A 23,565-nucleotide genomic window follows, 5' to 3' on the forward strand; every position below is an offset into this window, starting at 1 on the left:
ATGGTGTTGAAAACGCGGGTCGTAATTGACTGAGCTACTTACATGAGAAAAACTCCTGGTGAGGATGTTAGCAACGTCCACGGGCTCGTCATAGATGGTGTTGTTCACCTGCAGGGTGTTGACAGGGAAGTATGGGCCTTTATTATTTAATATTCTGATAGTGGACCAGACTTTACGTAATGGTGTAGTACGAGCCACTGTGGACACAAAGGGCCGCCAGAAGTCATGTTTGGCCCTTCTTATTATTTTCCTTGTCTCATCCCATGCTTGTTTGTATGCAATAAAATTTTCCTCAGTAGGCTGACTATCAAAAATCTTGTATCTCCTATTGCGTTTCCTTAATGTTTGTCGGCAATCCGGCGTCCACCAATGTGCTCTATGCTTCACATGAACTGTAGAAGTCTTGGGAATAGCAGCCTCAGCTGCGTGTAATATGGAAGTAGTTACATTTTCTACCTTAACATCTATGGTCTCCCTAGATATATCTAAATTGGCGATCCTTGAGAAGGATCCCAAATCTGCTTTCTTATGGTAAAAATTTTGGAGGTGGAGGTGGAGGGTCTGAAACGATGTTGCGTGTATAAGAAAGACAGATGGGTAAATGATCACCTCCCAAGGAGTCGTCATAAAGGTCCCATGAGAAATCTTGATGTATACCAGGGGAGGCCAAAGATAAATCAGTGGCCGAAAAGTTACCAGTACGATCATCTACACGAGTCGCTCTACCATCGTTCAGAAGACAGAGATTGGATTGTAGTATTAGGTCGGCTACTTGCTCCCCACGACCATCGATCCTCAAGCTACGCCATTGATAATGATGGGAGTTAAAGTTGCCCAACACTAACTTATTTCCAGGCAGATGTTCAAATAGTGAATTTAAAGCATCACTATCAATGAGGCCGTGTGGAGGACAGTACAAAGAACAAATAGACATATACGTGTTATTAAATTTTACTCTGCACGCGACAGGTTCCAGAGTGGAATTTAGAATCATTTTCGTTTGTGGGTGTGATTTGTGTGTGTATATGGCAACTCCGTGACCTTCATATCTTCTATACGAATGGTAGTGTTGGAACTGTGGAGGATGAGGATGATCCTGTGGGGTACAATTAGTTGTATATTAATTATATGCAGATACCGTGAAGTTGCCATCCACTGATATGGAATTTTCCTAAAGAGGCTCGTATGTTAACGCGTAATTGATTTCATGGGATTTTCTACTGCATATTTTCGCACGAAATATGCTAGTATCAAACTTATTTTTTGCACTGGTACTAGACGATACTCATGCTGCAGGTATTGATATAACAGTTTTTTAAAATGTTATATGCGTGTCGAAGCTTCTTATATAGACTGCATCGGAGAAGAAGCTTTTATGGGAGCTGTGGTGTAGGAGAGAAAAGAGGGTTAAGTTGGGATGTGTGTGGAGGAAGTGGTCCCTCGAAGGTAAACATGCCATTCTCTGGGCAGCTTCCACTGTAGTTGCTTCTTATTAACCTGATAACAATTGCCCCCCTTCCCCTCTCCCATACACACTTTTTTTTTCCCCTACAGTCACTCTTGCTGTGTTGGTGAGCCTACAAACTCTATATATATATATATATATATATATATATATATATATATATATATTTTAATAACAGAACAGAAGAAGGAAAAACAAATGAATAAAAAAAAATATTAATCCATACACCAGATTACTGGTGTCTTCTGTTCATAAAATGTCTGTAACAGTTAGACTTGAACAGCTGTAGGCTGAAGTTTGGAGGGAAACAACTCTGGGAAAGCAAGTTACAAAGAGATGCAGTACGGGGAATGAAAGAATTATGATAGGCAGAAGCTCTGCATTATGGCTGAATGACATTCCAGTCATGAGCGCTACCAGATGCCCGTGTAGCACGAGGGAAGGTATGGAGAGGTGGCACCATGGACGCAACTTCGTCTGAGCATTTGCCATAAAAATATATGTATAATAATAAAAGGGAAGCAACATTCCTTCTTACTTGTAGGGAAGGTAGTTTATTTATAATGGCAGGGTTGTTAATAATTCTAACAGCTTTGTTCTGAATTTCGTCTAGTTGTTTTTATGCAACCTCTCCACATCCATTCCACAAGGGTGAGCAATATTCAAGCTGAGAGCCCACATGACTCTTATAAATTACAGCTAACTGCTTGTCAGTGAAGAAGTTACGGACTCTGTACATTAATCCAAGTTTCTTTGAGGCGGTTTTAGCAAGTGATCTAACATGAAAGGTCCAGCTAAGGGCGTTATTAAGTGAGAACCCGGGAATTTCAATACTTTTGGAGATGGGAATAATAATAGTACTGAAGGTAATATACGAATCTGGCAATCTCATCCATTAGTAAATTGTATATATTTAGTTTTACTAGCATTAAATGAGAGAAGGTTGTTTTGTCCCTATTCACTGATTGTAGATAGGTATTGATTTATAGAGATGGCTATACTGAGATGAGAGGTAGAGATATTAGACTTTGTAAACGGGTGTCTGAGTATGAATGAACTATGTAGTGTTGAGTCATCTGCATATGAGTGGATGGGATTGTGGGTGACAGATAAGAGATCATGAATATGAACCAGGAACAGGGTTGGGGCCAGAACTAATCCCTGTAGCATGCCGGCATTAACTGAGTGGAAACTGGGATATACATCATCTACTTTTACTCTTCTTTTCCTGTCACTGAGATATGAGGAAATCAAACGAACAAAAGAAGTTAGTCCATAACAAGGGAGTTTGGACACCAGGGAAAGGTGCCATACTTTATCGAAAGCCTTAGAAATATCAAGGGCTACTGCATAAGTTTCTCCACGTAGGTCAATTGATTGATTGATGGTATGAGTTAGGAGACTGAGTATGTCAATGGTGGATCTTTCGTGGCGAAAACCATATTGTCTATCACTAATTAAGTTGTTAGATTCAAGATGTTTAACAATGTGCTTATTAATTAAAGTTTCAAATACCTTACCAAAAGAAGATGTGACTGCTATTATTCTGTAATCAGAGGGGTCAGAGGAACTTCCTTTCTTTGGAATTGGGTGGATATTGGCTTCTTTCCATGAATTTGGGAATGAAGAAATACGTATGCATAGTCTGAATAATTTACCTAGAACAGAGGCAAGTTCAGGGGAACACTTTTTCAAAACAATTGGCGGAATTCCATCTGGTCCTGGGGCTTTGTTTGTAGGTAAATTGTCTAGGATGGATTTTACGTATCTTGTCTGTACTTTAGGTGGAACAATTTCCGGAGAGTCAGGTTCTAGTACTGGGAGGTTCTGGCTGGCATCGTCTATGGTAGAGTTTCTGGCAAATTTAATGGCAAAAATATCTACTTTCGCACATGGGCCATTTGTAATGTTGCCATCTGAAGATTTTATTGGGGGAATTGATGATGATTTGTTAAAGTTATTATTGAATGAATTTAGAGTTGACCAGAATATTCTATTGTCATTTGGGTTGTTAAGTAGTTCTGATGCTTGCTTTTGAAGAAAGTTGGTTTAGCTAGATTTATTACAGCTTTTTCATGATTTCTAGCAATTTTAAACTGAGAGAGTGATTCAGATGTTTTTAATTTTAAGTAAGAGCTATATGCTAATGACTATTGGGGTGTTGCTCTGGCACAGTTGCTATCAAACCATTGCTATCAAACCATTTTGGAGAGTTCGATCTTTTAGTGAACTGTTGACTTGGTATGAATAAATCCATACTAGCTAGTATTAAGTCGCAAATATGGGACTGGGTAGAATTGGGATCACTAGAGAAGGAAGACTGCCGTGGAATGTCAGCAAGATAAATTCTAAATCCATCCCAGTTTGCCCTATCAAAGTGCCATCGGGTCACCCTAACAGGTTCAGAACGGGGAGGTGGGGGGGGGGGGTAGTAGTAGTAGTAGTAGTTGTTCCCTAGGCAGGCTGGCCGAACAGCACTGAGTCTCTTGGGAAGGCCATGGCCGAGACCTGGCTTTCCCACAGAGCTCTCAAAGAGTGTATGTTGTGTTGCTGGCGTAGGTGATTGTGTGCAATGCAGTCTTCCATAATGTGCTTAATAGTATGGGGTGCTGTGTTGCATCCTGGATAGGCATCAGCGACGGATTCATCCAGCCTCTTCTGGTAGCTTAAGAGGGCTGGATGGTGCCCACATCTAAGTCTGCCTAGGTGGACCCTGTCCTCACGAGGAAGATAGGATTCAGAAGCGTGGATGTCAGGAGGCCGTGCATGCAGCTGTGTGTTGTCTTTAAGTGACTGAATGGAGTGGCGAGTGATCTGAGTGTGGATATGCTTCTGGAAGCTGGTCTGAGGTGGGCGTGGGAGGAGAGATGACAGTATTTGTGTATGGTATCGTGTGCTGGGTGTTGTTTTGATGTTCCTTGGTGTGGGTGGATGTGCTGCCATGTACTGTAGTGGATGTTGTGGGTTTGTGGAAGCTGCAGCAAGAAACTGGGTGCCTCTCATGTCTAGGTGGTCTTTGACTTTGAGGACTTTGGTTTCTTGATGTAGGTGGTCTGTGGGTGTAGTAGCTGTGCAGCCTGTGATTAGTTTTAGGGCCTTATTCTGTATGGTCTGTAGAGTGTTGTAGTGTGTTTTGGTGAGGTTAGAAGCCCAGGCAGGGCTTGCATAGTTCATCACTGAACGTATGTATTGTTTGTATACTGTGGTGGTGGTTTCTTTGTTGTGTCCGAATATTGTATGGGCAAGTGACCTCAAAGCTTTGAGTCTTGGTGTTATTTTATTTTTAATGTTTGTGATGTGTTGTTTAAATGACATTGATGTATTGTATGTTACTCCAAGGATTTTTTTTATTTTTGTGTGTGTGGTAGTGGAGTGTTGTTTATGGTGAGGTGTGGGATGTAACTGTGTTCTGCTGTTCAGTTTATGAGAAGAGTCACTGTAGATTTGGCTGGGGCTATTTTAAGCCTGTTTGTGGTGAACCATTAGTGCAGTGTGTTGAAGTAAGGTTGAAAGATGTATGCAGCTGTGTTTGCGTTTTGGTGCGTACATGTAAGTGTTATATCATCTGCATAGGAAGCTATGTGTATCTGTGGTGTGTGGGGTGTGGGTACGTCGTGCATGTATAGGTTAAAGAGTGTAGGGGACAAAACAGATCCTTGGGGGACGCCGTTTGTGAAGTTTCTGATGTTAGAAGACTGACTGGCAAATGTTACGTGTGCACATCTGCCTGGTAAATAGTTTGCCAGCCATCTTTTTGTGTTATTGTGCATGTTTGTGTTGAGCATTTTGTTTGTGAGGTTGTGGCGGGGGATGGCATCAAAAGCTTTGCTAATGTCTAGTGTGATTAGGAGTGTTCTGTGTGGTGGCCTAGCTGAATTCATCCCATCGAAAACTCTCTGTGTAAGATCAGTAAGAAGGGTGTTTGTGGAGTGTAGTGGCCTAAAGCCATGTTGTGACTGGGCTAAGGGAATGTGAGGTGTGACTAGTTGTAGTACCGGTCGTTTAGTGACTTTGGAGGGGGTGCAGAGGAATGTGATGGGGCGATGTGAGGAGGGTAACGTGGGGTCTTTGTTGGGTTTAGGGTTAGTGATGATATTGTCATGCTTCCAGATGTTGGGTATTATGTTGTGTAACTGTAGTTTGAAATGTTGGTGAGTGCTTGTATGCCTTGTGGTCCTAGGTGTTTAAGGTGAATGTTGCTTATGTTGTCTGGTCCACAGGCAGATGAGTGCTTGAGGTTGTTAATGATGTGCTTTGTCTGGTTGTAAGTGAAAGGTGCACAGTCTGGGTCTGTGGGGAATTGTCTCTTACGTCGGATGATACGTCGGTCTTCAGGATGGGGGTTTAGATGGCTGACTTGTGAAAAGTGATTGATAAGAGTGTTTGCTTGTTGTTTGTTTGAGGGTATGGTGTCTGTTGTTGTGATGGCAGCGTGTGATTGTGTGGTGTTGCTGTTGGAAAGTGTGATGCTGTTTAGTGTTTTGTAGAGTTTGCTGATGTTTGTTTTGTGGTCAAGTGTTTGGAGGTAATTTTTCCAGTTTAGTGTTTGCTGTTCTGATATTTTATTGTTTATCTGAGTGTTGAGTTCTTGTATTTGTTGTATGGCGTCTTTTGTATGGGATGTTGGGGAGTGTCGCAGTGTGTCCCGTTGTCTGATGAGACCTTGAATTTCTGGTGAGAAATTGGGGTTGTGTCTCTTTCTGTTGCCTATAGGGATGTGTCTTTTGTCTGCGTTTTGTATAATTTTGAGGCTTTGATGAGATTGTGGTCAGAGGATCCAAGTGGTGACAGTACCTCTATCCTGTACTGATCTGGATTATTTGTCAAGAATAAATCCAAGAGATGGGCATTATGGTCAGGATTATCAGGTATTCTGGTTGGTTGCTTTACCAGCTGGGGGAGATTAAACGATTCTGCAAACAGCTCGCACTCTAGACCAGCATCATCAGTCCTGGCAGAATGCAATTACCATTCAACATTATGTATGTTAAAATCACCCAAAATGGTAATTTTTGTGCATATTTATAATCATTATAGGAAAAATTGGCAAATATGAAACTAACAGTCCTGAATGCATTCCCCTAATCATACTGAGAATGGATGCCGTGAGGCCATGTATGAACTGACAGTGTAAACTGCTCTCCTACTGTACCTGTAGTTACCCAATGAGAAGAGTAATAGTTTTCATCATAGCTAATTAGAAAGATCAATCGCATGCCACCGACAGTTTTTTTTTCACAATCGAAGATAACTTCACCATGATTTCCCAGTCTTATTGCCACATCTAGATCAGCATTAGGCTAAACGTCCATAGAGGAAAGCAATGGAATGATGAGGTACAATTGTAGTATTTTAATTATGGGTATATTGTACTAGGGCTACACCAAGACAAATAGTAAGAATAGATAAACACACATATGATGGAAAGAAATAGACAAGGCGGTGATTATTGACTTAGAACAATACAGAGTTATGACATGACTACAAGTAGTACAAGGAAATTACATTTACAGCATGTTTAGATCAAATGTTTAGATAGATAGTTGCAGACTAAAATATGAGCAATGAATTTAGTGAGGCGCGGTAATGCTGAGCTGATGTGTTTATGTGTATTGTATATGCAAAGTCATACCGCGTGGCCAGATTTACCAGGAGAGACAGCAAGCAGGTAGGTAGTTAGCCAGGTGAAGTTGAGAGGGAAAAAGGGGGCAGGCTAGGTCGTCCGCTCAGTTTTAAACCCCTTAACCGCGGGAATGTTGGGAGTGTGCCGTGTGCGTCCCCTGGGGATAATCGCGCTCTGACTGACTTTGTAAAAATATTTGCCAAAAATCAGTTATTAGTCCTAGAATATTATAATTGAATAAGCATATGGCACATAGACTTCTGGGATGTTTGTTGAGCCTTCGTCGACTACCGTAGGACTTGTGGAGACTTCTGAATTTCGGTAACGAAGTCTCCACTTTACACTCCCTGATACCCTGTAATATGGTTACCACTGCCTGATATTATAACTACAAACACAATTCTATGAATTTCATGTAGTCTGGAATACAAATTCCCCCCAAAAAAAACACACCATGAAAGCAATTTAAATCACGAGCTCATACGAGCTTTCTACCCGTGCTCGTTCCCTGATGGTATTCTGAGGCGAAGTTGTCATTTATTATTTATAAACACACTCACGCTTTATATTCCTAGTACTTTATTACACTTATTTATATAATTATACAGCATTTATCCATAAGTTTCTTTCAGTACTAGTAGTTGATTTTCACTCCAGGCATTCACTTTCTCGTTCAATAACCTAGTGTAGAGAACGAAGCTTTTACTTTCACTTTCATTACTCCAAGTATTATACAAGCTAGGGTGAAGCTTTCACTTTCAATACTCCAAATATTTATACTCGTATTCTTATATTACTAATTATTTACATTTCTATTTACATTCTCTATTTTATTTACATTATTTACATTTCTATTTTATTTACATTATGTATGTTATGCACTGTCACTTGCAGTAACTTATAAAACTATTTTCCATTGTTCAATTATATTTACATTCATTGCTTACACTTGCTATTTACACATTATTTACATTTCCACTTGCACTGTTTTAGAGTCACCAGAAAGAACGTATTCACTGTCCATCATTATCATTGATAAACTAGCCAGTTCACGTTCCACAGCAGAGTCACTTAGCACTTTACCCCTTCCCACACAAGGTTTAGTAGGGGTAGAGGTCGCAGGGCCCTTTGCAGGGGGCTAAATAGTGACGGAATTGGACAGGCGCGAATCCAACATGGGTTCACCTTGAAAGACAACAGTAAACTGAATGATGTGGCCTAGGGGCAGGGAAGGGTTGATAATGTCAGCGTGGTGACAGCTGCTAATTTATATGCTATGAAATGATTGGCAGTAAATCTAGACAATACATAATAAATTAGGTAGTTCCAGGTGAATGTAAATATCACTGAGGCTTCTCCCTTCCTTTCTTGTATATATTTTTGTTATGAGAATAGGTCATACGGCATATTTCAAGGGGATATAAACAGGGAAAATTAGCGAACGAGTGCACAAGGGGTGTTGCCAGGTGATAATTAGCCCATTCCAGATGTATGGCAGTATCAATTACTTTTTCTCTTTCTTTTATATATTATTTTGTATAAGAATACGGCATAGGGCACATTTCAATGGATAAAATGAGTGTAAAAATCCGTCCAGGATTTGTGTAGCTCAGCGCAGCTGGGCAGGCGGGAGGAGAGGGTAATGGAGGGGAGGTAAGGAGAGGAGTCAAGGACAGGAAAAAAATGGCTAAATTGTCAACAGTGGATGGGAGTACAGATGACATTAGCAGAATTGAGTATAGCTGGACACTGGTAGTACTGATAGATGATACAAGCCAGCACTTGAAAGCCCAGGCAAATTCAAAATAACACAGAATAAAAAAAGTGACTCCTCGCAATATGATCCCTTGCTCCAGAGCGTCACAAAAGTGACGCCCCACAGTTAAGGGGCTAATGAGGTAGGCGGAGCACAGGTACACCTAGGTCGTCTGAACAGGCAAATTTGATTGGTTTAGGTACAACTACCAGCGAGAAGGAATGGGAAATTGAATATTACTGGTAGTGGCACTAGTACAGATGAGGAGGAATGAGAAATTGAATACTGTTGGTAGCGGCACGAGTAGCCATGCTAAATAAGAGAACAAAGTGGGGAAAAACCACGAGGGGCCATGCAGGAAGGAAACCATGTGTGTAGGTGAAATGCTAGGTACAATATGAATATAACTTTGTGGTGTAATTTACGCCACAGCACTCCTCCTCCCCCCTTCCATTTTATGGCAAAAAAGAAAATATTAGGGCACAAGGTAAAAAATATATATATAGTTTTCAAAGTGAGTGAACATTTGAAACTGATCTGAATGCTGCAATTACAAATAGCAGTTGTAGTAGACAGGAGAATTACTAATGACAAGTCCCTTGCATGGTACTGGTTGTGTGTGATGGAGTAAGGTGTTAAATGAGGGGCACATGACTATAAACTAAGAAATAGTAGCTGGGCATAACTTTATGTAGGAGAATTTGACTGGTGCTTAGCCATTATGCACAAATGAATGACAGACTTATGCCCGTCTTTACAATTGAGTCATTGTAGGAAGGAGGAGACAAATAAAGAAAAAAATTGTACAATATGAATGAAACATAGGTGTATGATGACATGGAGTTGTCATAAAAAACTTTGTAGTTACTTGTAGAGAAGTTATATATATATTAGACTTGTGGACGAGCGGTTGTTATACTTGAGTAGCTTTGTAAGTAGATAATCTTCTTTCCCTTTTGTCATTCAATGACAAGGAGAGGTAAAGAATAGTATGGAACTATTTTTATTTGTCTTGGAAATATTAACAAGTTTCTCACACAGAGCGAAGTATAAAGTAGAGTCCCGGGAGCTATCTCCCTGTCTCGCTCTCTCTGTCTCTCTCTCAAGTTGCTAAGCCCTTCTCCCTGCGACCTGTCTGTTCTATGGCTAGCTTCCTTCTCAGCTCTCTTTCCTAAATTCTGGTGAAACAGGAGTCATATCACGTGTGTTCCCTGTGATTGGAAAGTTCTAGAAGCCTGTGTGCGAGTATGTGTGTATGTGTGTGTATGGTCAACAAGGCTTTGTTCACCTGGCGAATTGCCGACAACTAACTGACTGGCTACTTCGTAATCTGTCGTCAGCTTTTCCTCAGTGTAACTTGCAAGATCATTTCCCATTCCCAGGCTCGCATAGAGCTGTCTATCTATCTATTTATCTATCTATCTATTATGATTTGTAATTATAATATGGAGTCCTAACAGAGTGTCTTCAGTTTTTGGTATCAGATTATGATGGAGTGTAAAATTGTGGTGGTTTGATATGACGGCCTGACTGTGTGTAGGTAAATGTGGTACTTGTTGATGTTGTTTGTAGGGTTGTGGTGAGTGATGGAGGGGTTACGGGAATGACGGGTGTTGAGGGATGAGGGGTTTTGACTGGGGGAGGGATGGGGACTGGGGGGAAAGAGTGTGGGGTAGGATCGCCTGAGGTTGACGCAGAGGGTGGGTTAGGGGTACGGACTGGGTAAGGGGTGGGAGCTGGGGGCATAAGGTGGGTTGTAGGATCACCTGAGGTTGATGGAGAGGGTGGATTAGATGTAAGGACTGGGTGAGGGGTAGGGGCTGGGGGAGTAAGGTGAGAGGTAGGATCATGTGAGGTTGACGGAGAGGGTGGGTTAGTGGTTGTAAGGTGTGTGCTCGAGGTAGGGTTTGTGGACGGTGGTGTGGGTGGTTGTGAGGGAGTGTTTGTGTCAGTGTTAGTGGTTTGCTGTACTGTATGACGACTGAGTCGGTGTGTGATGATGAAAGGGAGTGGAGGGTACGAATTGACAAGGGAATGAGAGGTGTGTGTGTGAGTGGTGCATGTAGGTGTTGGTGCCAGGGTTTGAGGTGTAGGATGTGTGCATGTGGTTGGTGATCTGGCAAGGTTGGGAGATGTGTATGGTGTTGGCTGTATTTGTGGTGTGGCTGGTTTGACTCTGTCTGAAGAGATTGTGGATGATTTCCCGTGTTTGTATATTGTGACTGTTTTGTTTGAGTTTGTGATCACAGGGTATGGGCCTTCATATGGGGTTTGGAGTGGTGAAGTGCACTGACCCCTTCTCATGAAGACCTGTTTGGCGTCTGGTAGGACTGGGGGATGAACCTCGCATGGTGCTGGCAAGGACGAGGAGGGACTGGTTGTAGTGCCTGCATTGCCTGATGGAGCTCTGTGAGGAACACCAGGGCTGGTGTGCCTGGTTGCGGGGCGAACTGCCCTGGCAGCCTCAAGTCTTCCCCGTATGTTAGCTCCACCGGGGAATTACCTGTAACCCTCAAGTTTAGGAGGATGACTGGCAATGCGGCCACCCAATTCACTGGGTGGGGAAGTACCCTCAGTGCTTCCTTCAGGCGACGGTGGCAGCGTTCAATCATCCCATTTGCTTGAGGGTGATATGCTGAAGTTCTGTAGCAACCAGGAAGTCCAGTAGGTCTTGCCAGGCCCGGGATTCAAATTGGGGGCCTTTGTCTGTGATGATCACCTGCGAGGCACCAAAACGAGCAACCCAGGATGCCAGGAAGTAATATGCCACACAGTCTGTCGTGGCATCCAGCATGGGCGTGGCCTTGACCCACCTTGTCGCTCTGTCTATGCATGTTAAGATATAGCGGTTACCCCTAGATTCGGGCAGGGGGCCAAGGATGTCAATGTGGACCATATGGAAGTGTTGAGTTGGTATGGGCAGTGGTTGAAATGGTGACTGGTGTGGTGATGCACCTTTGCTGCGTGACAAGCCACGCATGCTCGGACCCAGTTAGTGGTGTCACACCTCATACCTGGCCATACCACTCACCGGCTAATTAAGCTGTGTGTACCACGAATGTCTGGGTGCGCCATCTCGTGGTAATGACTAAAGACTTGCCTTTGGAATCATTGGGGAATATAGGGCCGTGCTGTACTGCAGGATATGTCACACCAGAGTTTCCAAGGTGTGCCAGTGATATCGAACTATTGCAGTTGCAGTGAGGTCGTGGACTGCAGAAATGCTTGGAGTTCCTGATCGTCCTTCTGCTCCCGGGCCAAGGCTGCATGGTCAAGCGTGGGTAGTCTTGGGCCGACAGCTGAAACTCCACGGGACAGGGTGTCCACAACCATGTTCAGGTCCCCACTGACATGCTGGATGTTAGTGGAAAACTCTGATATGAAGGCTAGTTGTCTTGCCACCCGAGGAGACCAATCTCCCCCTTTCTGAGCCATGGCATAAATAAGGAATTTACGGTCTGTGAGGATGGTGAATTCTTTACCTTCCAGAGGGTGCCTGAAATGTTTGACTGCCTCATATATAGCCAGCAACTCCCTGCTGAAGGCACTGTATTTGCGCTGGGTAGGGTTAAGGCACTGGCTGAAGAATGCAACAGGCACGTTTGTGCCTGTGATATGTTGTTGTAGAACTGCACCCACTGCTTCGGCAGAGGCGTCTGTGGTGAGTGTTATCAGGGCATCTGGTGATGGGTATGCTAGGCAGGGTGTGGTGGCAATGTGGTTTTTGAGGGTGGTGAAGGCATGATCTGATTGTGCGGTCCACTCAAGAGGCTTGAAGGATGTCTTTTTCGTCCCCTTCAGGAGATCATTAAGGGGGGCTAGTGTGGATGCAGCGTTTCTAAGGAACCTGTGATAATAAGTGACCGTTCCCAAGAACTCCCTGAGCCTGCGTGGTGTAGCCAGGCGTGGAAAGTCCTTAATGGCGTGCACTTTCTGCAGAAGGGGCGTGATACCTGTGGCTGATACCCTGTGGCCCAAGAAATCCAGTTCGTCTGCACCGAGGATACACTTCGCCAGGTGCATATGCAGCCCATAGTCCTGCAGGCGTTGGAACAGCATTTGGAGATGTGTTTTGTGCTGCTCATGGCAATCAGAAGCAATGAGGATGTCATCGATGTACACCATGATGAAATCTAGCCCCATGACAACCTGGTCCATAAATCTCTGAAACGTTTGTGTGGCGTTTCTGAAGCCGAAATTCATCTTTGTGTATTCAAAAAGGCCAAAGGGGGTGGTTACCACTATCTTGGGGATGTCCTTTGCAGCCACAGGGATTTGGTGGAATGCCCTGACTAGATCGATCTTGGAAAATACTCTACGGCTGTACAGTTGGTGATGGAAATTTTGGATGTGGGGAAAGGGGTATCTATCGGGAACTGTTATTGCATTCAGTGCCCTGTAGTCCCAACATGCTCTCCACTCACCTTGCTGTACCTTAGGAACCATGTGTAGAGGGGATGCCCAACAGCTTGATGAAGGCCGAATGGTGCCCTCGTTGAGCATCGCCTGCAACTCCTTCACTGTCTGACGATGTTTTAGGGGAAGATGTCTTGGACGGGCAAATGAGAGTGGCCCGGAAGTGATGATACAATGCCCTACACCATGGTCTGTGCAGCTATGGTTGGGAGTCTGAGAGGTCAAGAGGGGAAACTGGCACAGTATGGAATCGTATGAGGACTCCTGACGAAGGTGCATAATGAGTGGCAGATTATCAGCACACCTGGTTACTTGGATGGACGAGTTTGAGGGTCTGTGATATAGATTCCGTCCTCTGGTATCCACTAGCAAGTCATGTGCCTCCAAGAAGTCAGCGCCGATAATGGGTTGATTAACGTCAGCGACGAGGAACGGCCAAGTAAATGACACTGATTGGGTGAGAGCCACGTGACGGGATTCCGTGCTGTTTGTGGCTATGGGGGTGCCGTTTGCTGCTATCAGGTCAAATGTGGGCTGCTGAGCCGTTTTGTGGTCAGAGGTAGGAGGGACTATACTGAATTTGGCTCCAGTGTCAATAAGGTATATTGTGCCGGAGATGGCGTCTTTAAGCAGTTCCCTACAGCCAGTGGAATGTGGCATGAGTTTGGGTGTGCTGATAATAATAGGGCATTTGGTGTGTGTGGCAGGAGACACTACTGGGACTGTCTTCTGCCACGTGCGTTTCCCGTGAATATGCAAGGTGGTGCACATTGTCTAGCTTCTATGCCAAAGCGCTTGTGGTAGGTACACAACACGAAATCGTCCCTTGCTGTTTGGGGATTAGCATTACGACCACAGTTCACTGGGGGAATACTGTTGGAACACGGAGGTGCTGGGGAATGATTTCCAACACTGGGGGTCTGAGTGGTGAAGCCACTTATTTTACTTTCCAGTTTGTCTATTCTATTTGTTAAATTTGTTAATAAGGTACACAGCTCTAACATGGAACCATTCTTGTTAGCGACACTAATCACTGACATCACTGTTTCACTAGGGGAGCACTGGGAGATATGACACGGGGAAAAGAGGTGTGTGCACTTACTGGATGGGTAGCATAATGCTGTTGAGTTTCACATAGAGTGTCTGCCCTCTTGATACACTCAGCAAGGGACGTGCCAGGGCCCAGGAATGCTAGGTGGAGGTGGAAGTCTGGCGGCCTGAGCTGGAGGAGTCGGTGTCGGAGGAGGTCATCTGATAAGGTGGCCCCAGCTGCCGTGAGAGTAGCTTGAATGTGGGCAAAGAGGGCCGAGGGGCGCTGTGTTGGGAGCAAATTGCATCCAGCTTCATTAAAAGTGCCTGCTTTGATTTGCCCAGGGCCCTCAGCAGACTCTCCTTCAGGGTTTTACATTTGTGCTCTGTAGGTGGTTTCAGGAGTACGTCCTGCACAAGGGCAACTACTTGAGTTGGGAGAGTGTGGACAACTGCTCTAAATTTGTCGTCATTACTGGTATCTTCAGGCCATGCGGCATTAACCTATGTAAACCACGTGTTAATATCGTACATGAATGTAGGAAGGGATAGATGGATGTATGTTAAGGTATCCATGTTCTTTAATTACTCCGGGAAGTCACAACTGTAGTGTTTTAGTTATGGGTATATTGTACTAGGGCTACACCAAGGCAAATGGTAAGGATAGATAAACATACATGTAATGGAAAGAAATAGACAAGGCAGTGATTACTAATAAAGAACAATACAGAGTTATTAAATAACTTCAAGTAGTACAAGGTAAATACATTTACAGCATGTGTAGATCAATTGTTTAGATAGATAGTTACAGACTAAAATATGAACAACGAATTTAGTGAGGAGTGGAAGTGCTGAGCTGATGTGTTTACGTGTATTGTATATGTAAAGTCGTACCGCGTGGCCAGATTTACCAGGAGAGACAGCGAGCGGGCAGGTAGTTAGCCAGGTGAAATTGAGAGGGAAAAAGGGGGCAGGCTAGGTCGCCCGCTCGGTTTTAAACCTCTTAATGAGGTAGGCGGAGCACAGGTACGCCTGGATCATCTGAATAGGCGAATTTGATTGGTTTAAGCACCACTATTGGCGAGTAGGAATGGCAGATCGAATATTATTGGTAGTGGCACTAGTACAGATGAGGAGGAATGAGAAATTGAATACTGTTGGTAGCAGCACGAGTAGCCACGCTAAATAAGAGAACAAAGTGGGGGAAAACCACGAGAGACCACGCGGGAAGGAAACCACGTGTGTAGGTGAAACGCGAGGTACAATATGAATATAACTTTGTTGTGTAATATACGCCACACAATCATTAGTGTATGAATGGTATTTCATCCCCATATTAACTCAGCCTAAAAAATTTCTCCTTATTAAATGCTCAACTATGCTGAGTTACGGGAAATATGTTGGAAAAAGAATGAACGTTTCTGAGATTAAACCCACTAACAGCTAATTCTGAAAGGACTACCATGAAGAATATTGATCAAGCTGATTATTCTTTCCTAGCGGCTCACTTCATTAAAAGTTATGAAAACTGTTTTGCGAGAGTACTGTAGTTGTTTAAGGCAAAATTAACCATTAAATCATGAACTCCTGAGTCTTGGGAATAAACAGAGGCAGCATATCTCAGTGGAAACATGGTAATGAGAGAGAAAGAAAAAAGAAATTACATGCGACTTCTTTTTCTCTCTTTATAAGAACAACGCTCAACTTCTTTTTCTCTCTTTAACAGAACAACGCTGCTAATCTTTACCAGTTAATGCCAGGCGGTTTTATTCAGCTGACTGATTCGTACGAGCCTAAGAGTTATTACTGTCACCATAAACTGTCATAGTTGGGATAAACCTTAGTAGTTTATTTCAGCCAATGGAAAACGATTATAAGTTTAGGACCCTAAACTTATATATCTTGCCTCAAAATGTGTAATTGTGGGTAAGTTAACGATAAATACTAAAAGCCTAATCATTGTTATCAAAACTGAAAAATCGAAGCTGTGGACAAACACGTTTTTTTTTATTAAATTCTGAAGAATGCGATTATTTGACGTGCCAGATCTTTCAGTATCGTTGATATTTGCACACTGTAGATTAGAATTCTAGTTGATCACATCAAACAATTATAGGCTTTCCATATTGTGACCACAAAATACAAGGGGCCTGCTTACACCAGCACTTACTCAGTTTTAATAATACAGCCTTAAATGTCGGAACTATCCGGGGATCTAGAAATTAGAACAGAGAATAATAGGCTTTCCGTGTGTTGGAAATGCATGACAAGCAGCAGAACTTCCCGGTATGTTCCATTAGGTCCTGAGCGCCTTTCTTCAAGTCTCCTTCATTTCTCCAGCTGCCTAAGCCACTTTCCTCGTCAATTTCCTCTTGTTCTTTCTCTTCCACTTTGCGCTGTCCTTGACGTTTCACATCAGCTCAGCAGCTTCTTTAATTTTATTTTTTGTCCCGTCAACATTCATTGCATTTCCATATGGCAGGAAATTTTGCAGGAAATAAGCCCTCATTTTCTTAGCGTTTCTCCAGTGTAACATAAAAGCTCTTAGGAGTTAAAGAATGTTATCTACAGGTTACGAATACTAATTTTTACTTTTAAAATTTAGGCTCTTGTGACTCACCCACGGGAAAAATAATATCCGGCGTTAGCTAGAAAAGAACAGGCTACTAATGATGTGCCGATCAAGATAGGCTAGTGATATTAGTATTAACATTCAGTTCCTACGTCTCATGAGTGAACACAATCGCCTACATTTATATAGAACAGTAATTAAGGACTTCATATTAATCACCTTTGTCCGATTCAGTACGAGGATAATTCTTCTGTGGTGTTATCGCCATTGCCAAGTGATTTCATAAAGCCTGGGAAGAACCATTTGGGTTGAAGGTATTAACCCCATTACTATGGTGAGGCTGTTTTTACCCGTCTATTCCTCAGTGGCTACTCACGGGGGCATTTGTTCAGCTTAAGAAAGAACTCTGTGAATGAACGGACAAAGAGAGACTTCCCTTTGTGACTTGCTTTCTCTGTGGCGTGAATGGTTCTGATGGAAGAATTCCCTCCTACTGACATACAGTTTATTGTATGGATACTGGAAACCTCTCTATATAAGTGGGTGAACTTCTTCTATGCCCCTATGTTTCTTAATTACGATGACTGTTTTTCTGTTTCGTTCGTGCTATTGTATTTCATTCGCGCTACCATCATACAGTTAACTGATACCCAAGAAAGCTCTCACGTATTTGTTATTGTTGTTCTTGGTGTTCGTTGTGGTGGTGGTGCTTAACCCCAGGCTGTCCGGCCGAGCAGACCTGTAGACTAAAGGTAAGGAACTGCCTTTGTGGGGTCGTCCCATAGGTTTTCTATACCGTTGGTGTTGGTGTGTTTGGCTGCGTCTTAGTGTGGTTTGTGCTGTTCATTGCTCTATTATGTGCGTTATATTGTATTGTGCGGGCCTAGTCTACAAGAGAGTGATATCATCAGTGATTCAACCCAACCTATTTAATAAGTTGGTAACTAAGAAGGGCTGAGTGAGGCCTTGTTAAAGTCTAGTTAGGTGAACTCGATCAGCCCTAAGCAAGTGTCTGACGGATGTCGGGAGTGGAGGCTTGTAATAGTTTCCTGATCAAGGTGTTATACTACCCTGGTGTAAAATGAGCACATTATGTGTTTTATAGTGCTGCAATAGCAGAAGATGGGATGTTTTTGAAGTGGGTATGGTAGTGTTTGTGTGGTGATTCATCTCCACCTAGTTGTGTTATGGGGTTCCACCATATAATATGGGTGTTGTGTGTTAGCACAAGTTGCCGTGTAGATATGTGTGCCTCTCATGTCGAGATACTCTCTGACAAGAATACTTTAGTTTCAAAGTGTTAGCCCTCTTGTAACAAAGTTGCCTAACACCATCCAGCTAACACCTTAAGCGATCCAGTGATTAGCGAGGAAGGCGCGCACTCAAGGCAATGTGACGTCTGGGAGTGAGTTGCTGCGAGAACTGCCTGCCAAACTCCGCAGAAAAAAACAACTGGAGTTACGGTAACTGGTAGCGCCTGGCTGGAGGCACATCGGATGCTAGTTGGCAGAGTATCTGTGGTGGTACCACTGTTGGCAGTGTTGATGTGTTGGTATTCTTGCTAAGCCGAGAGTACAGTATGGTTGTGGGTGTGATTTTCTGATAGTGACGTGTCGGTAATATTGATGTGTAGGCAGTGTTCCTGATTACTTAAGATTACTTATTGGTAATAATTTTATGTTGACAGCTAATGAACTGGCACTATTTCAGTGTCGGTGCTATGGCTGTATGTTATTTTCTTGATTATGTGTTTGTAAGATTAGTGTGTAGGTAGTGCTGCTGATTAGTTTTTGTTGGTAATATGATGTGTTGGTATTGATATCATGTTGGTAGTATGTTTGTATGCTGTGTAGATTGTGTTGTTGGTTTACTAAAGCTGTAATATTGTTTGTGTTGGTAGTGCATGTGTTGGTAGTGCAAGTGTTGGTAATGTTGAGTTGATTTGGAAGTATTCTTTATGTGGTGGGATTGTGTCGGCAGTTTTATGTTGGTAGTGTTGTTGTGTCGGTAGTGTTGTTGTGTCGGTAGTGTTGTTGTTGTGGTGGTAGTGTTGTTGCTATGGTGGTAGTGTTTGTTGTTGCTGTGGTAGTAGCGTTGCTGCTGTGGAGGTAGTACTGTTGCTGTGGTGGTAGTGCTGCTGTGTTGCTAGTATTGCTGTGTTGATAGTGTTGCTGTGATGGTAATATTGCTATGGTGGAAGTGTTGTTGTGGTAGAAGTGTTGCTGTGGTGGAAATGTTGCTGTAGTGGAAGTGTTGCTGTGATGGAAGTGTTGCTGTGATGGAAGTGTTGCTGTGATGGAAGTGTTGCTGCTGTGGTAGTGTTGCTGTGGTAGAAGTGTTGCTGTGGTGGTAGTGTTGCTGTGTTTATAGTGTTGATATGTTGATAGTATTGCATTGATAATACTGATTTGTTTTAATGTTGTGTTGGTAGATCTGCGTCATTGGTAGTCATGATAATATTAGTAGTGTTGCTGTGTTGGTAGTGTTGGTTTCCTGATAATGTTTTGTGTTGATAGTATTATTGCACACGTAGTTTTATTGTCCTGGAAAAGTTGTATAGTGCCGCTGTGTTGGTATTGTTGTGTTGATTGTGTCACTATGTTATGCTGGTGTTGCTGTGTTATTCACGTTGTGTTGGCAGTGATGTTTTGTAGGTAATGATGTTGTGCCGGTAATGTCTGATAGAGGTGGCAGTTTCTGTGTTGAGACTGGTGGTAGTGTTGTTGTGATGGTATTAATGATGAACTGGTGATGTTGATCTGTGTTGGTAGCATCGTTGCCTAAATGTTGTCGGTATTTCTGTGTTGGAAATATTGAGTGGTAGTTTCGTATACACATTGTGACTGTGTTGATATTATGCCAGCGTTGGTCTTTTGATAGTGTTGAGAGCTGATGTTGTTGTGTACATTTCCTAAAACTAAGCTCGTGATTATTTGGACTTCTATTAGACATTTATTTTCATGGAAGGAAAACTGTAGGCATTCATCCTGGATTCTCTGTTCGCATTAACAAAAGAAAATAAAAATCCCTACGAACAGGGGAGACAATTCAGCAATGATTCTGGCAAATATAAAATTATTACATTATGTGGCTAGAACAATCCAGTCCAAAGGTTCTGTAGCTTTAACTCCATTCAGTCCTCAGAGACAGCTATGATCCCACTCTTATATCCAGTTATTCCTAGATAATAATATGCATACTGTATGAAGGAGGCGTCCTCTCGGAATGGATCAAGCTCCTCCAAACGCTTACTTTAATTATTATTATATAGGTTTACAGTTTGTTTGTTGGCCATCTTCTTTAAAGAGAATTTTGATAAAAAATAAACATTACATACTAAAACTAAGTCTAGAAAGCAAGTGAAAAATGCAAAGTAACATCGAGTTAACAATAAAATAACTTGCAATCACCCTATGAGGGTTGCTCAGGTCGAGTGTTAAATGAATGGAGTTGCCCATGACACAAATTATTTAATATTAACTGAGTGCCGCCAGAGCTATGGCTTTTAATAAATCAAAGCGACAGAGGAGGGAGCCGTAAATGAGAGGAGAGAGGAAAGACAGTAAAGGGAAGACAAGCAAGACACGAGTCAGTAGAGAAAGAAAGGTGCAGGCTTAATGAGTATTACTGATGTGTGCATAGAGACGAGGGGGAAGTGAGAGAGTGAGCAGTACGAGTGTCCGAGGGGAGAAGGATTGGGATTTGGGAATTGTGCGAAGACTCAGGGTGAAACCAGGATGAAGGAGCAGGTGAAGGAGTGAGAGATGAGAATAGACAGTGTTTTCCGTTAAAGGGTTATAGTGTGGGATATTTAACAAAGCATTTATATCTATCAATCTGTCAGATTATGTCTCTATCTAGATCTAACTACCTCTATCTATAAATCTCCATATATTTTCACAGTAACGTATTTATGTATACGAACTGCATCAGTTGTTAATTTTTTAATGTAAGAGTGTTCAAAGTGGGTAGAGCGCTAGTGAATTCCTTATTGGAAGAACTGGCGCTCTTGAGAAACAAGACCTAACGATGATGATGATGATGATGATTACCCTTAATATTAAAACTTCTCACATCCCTCAGTGAGTTTTCTTCCTTTTGTCAATATTATTATTAATCTATGGAAGACCTAAATCGCTGTCATTTGCATACCGTTTGAGCTACAGACTTCATTCACTGCCATATTATGGTACTGGTTGGGCGCCTCATTTGATCGAATGTCATCCTGACCCGACTACCAGAACCCGGATACGATCCAGTTAACCAAAAAAAAACAAAAAAAACAAGAACCGCTTAAGTTTGAGGACAGCAATGTTCATGGCATATACCTGGGACATGGCCAGACTGCAGTGCTTAATGTAGTCCAGATCGTATTATTATCTCTGACGTCACCTATGGTCCAAAATTTTGGGCTAATCTAGACGAACGAGAAGTCACCTGATTTTGCATGAAAGAATTAAGCTAGAACCACCAAACTTGCTGGAAGTACTGCCTAGATCATGATGACCTAAGGTGACGTGCTGAAAATCAGTGCTTGACCTCGAGGTTCCTTTATAGCTCGACATCTAGTAGGCAATGGCTGTGGGAACTTTGTTTTTATCAAAATTACCATTGGACAATTTTACGGCGTTCTAGTTAGCATCATCGTCATTATCGTTATTATTATTATTATTATTATTATTATTATTATTATTATTATATATATATGGACAGAGTCAAAGAATAGCATATGAATCGATTAGAGAACTGAGTGGTAATGCAGGTAAACGCAAGGAAATACCAGTTAGAGACAGGGAAGGAAATTTATTGACCAAAGATGGAGATATTAAAAACAGATGGAAAGAGCATTTTGAGACAGTTCTTAATAGACCAATACCACCAGAAGAGGATATACCGTCTGCTCAGGAAGATTTAAATATAGAAACAGGAGAGTTGAGGCTTGCAGAAGTGGAGAAAGCAGTAAAACAGTTAAAGAATAATAAGGCACCAGGGGAGGATGGTTTATTTCCGGAAATGTTTAAAGTGGAGGGGGATAGATTAATAATGATCTTGATCAAGCTATTCAATAAGATATGGGTGACGGGGTTACTACCGTCAGTTTGGAAGAATGGTGTAATTGTTAAAGTTCCGAAGAAGGGAGACCTGAGTGAATGTGGTAATTGGAGGGGAATCTCTTTGTCACCGATAGCTTTGAAAGTTTTCAGTAGAGTGTTGTTAAATAGGTTGGAGCCGGTGGTTGAGGGTATTCTGAGGGATGAACAGGCTGGTTTTAGAAAGGGACGTGGTTGCAATGATCAGATCTTTATAGTTAGGCATTTGATGCAGCAAGTTAATGAAATGAGAGTACCGTTAAGTCTTTGTTTTGTTGATTTTGAAAAGGCTTTTGATAGTGTTTCGAGAGAGACTATGGGGAAGATCATGAGACATTATGGAATACCAGAGGAGTTTGTGAGGGTCATTATGAACATGCATGAGGACACATTTTGTAAAGTGATGGTTGATGGTTGTCTGAGTGATTCGTTTGAAGTCAAGTCCGGAGTAATTCAAGGTGGTGTTCTATCGCCTTTACTATTTATATTGGTCATTGATTACATTATGAAACGCGTTGGAACAGAAACCGGTGCAGGTATACTTTGGGGAGAGAACAGGAAACTTTTGGATTTAGATTATGCAGATGATATAGTTTTGATTTGTGATGGGCCAGAAGAGATGTAGAGAGTGTTGGACTGTTTGGTGAGTGAAGGTAGCAAGGTGGGTTTGGTTATTAATTGTGGAAAAACTGAAATAATCAATATGAATATGGAAAATGCGCAGGAATGTGTAATTGGAGGTATGGTTGTAAAGCAAGTTGATAGGTTTAAATATTTAGGTACTTATTTAGCCAAGGATGGTTCTTTGAACTTTGAATTCGAGGAAAGGTTAAAGAAGGCTAATCAGGCAATGGGAATGCTTAAAAATATTTGGAATAATAACAATTTCTCTGTGCATACAAAAATCAAACTTTATAAGGTAATGGTTAGGAGTATCTTAATTTATGGACACGAGTCTTGGTACAGCACAGTGACTATGGAAAATAAATTCTTGGTGTTTGAAAATAAAGCACTTAGAAGAATATTAGGAGTTAAGTGGTGGGAAAGGATACCAAATAGTAGAATTAGAGAAATAACGGGAGTGCAGCCCATCGATGAATATGTTAGATTCTCACGATGGAAGTGGCTAGGACATGTGTATAGGAGACAGGGAATAGTACGAGGTACACCAGGGTGGGTGGCACTTGGTAGGAGAGGTAGAGGAAGGCCAAAAGAGACGTGGGTGAGGACAATGAGACGGGAAGCTGGAGATGAGTGTTGGGGAGATCTTGAGGAATTAGCACAAGATAGGATGTGGTGGTGTGAGTTCATCGAGGCCCTATGCATCCCCGAGGGTGCCACAGGAAATGATTGATTGATTGATTGATATAATTATATATGAATGTATGTATGTAGACTTTCTGTCCACCACTTGGGTGGTGAAAGTCAAGTTGAAAATGAGATGGATTAATAGAAGGAGGGGAGGGCAGGAGGAAGTTGTCCATACAAGGAGGGTAGAAAGGTTGCAGGAGGATGAAAAAAGGCAGATTATAAAACAGATGTGGAGGAGAGGTTGGGTAAATATGATTTGGAGCAGATGGGTGAGGTAGGTGTGTGCAACATATTCCCATAAAA

The sequence above is a fragment of the Coenobita brevimanus genome, chromosome 102, assembly GCF_032717465.1.
Source record: "Coenobita brevimanus isolate Jiangsu-jjx chromosome 102, ASM3271746v2, whole genome shotgun sequence".
NCBI lineage: Eukaryota > Metazoa > Arthropoda > Malacostraca > Decapoda > Coenobitidae > Coenobita > Coenobita brevimanus.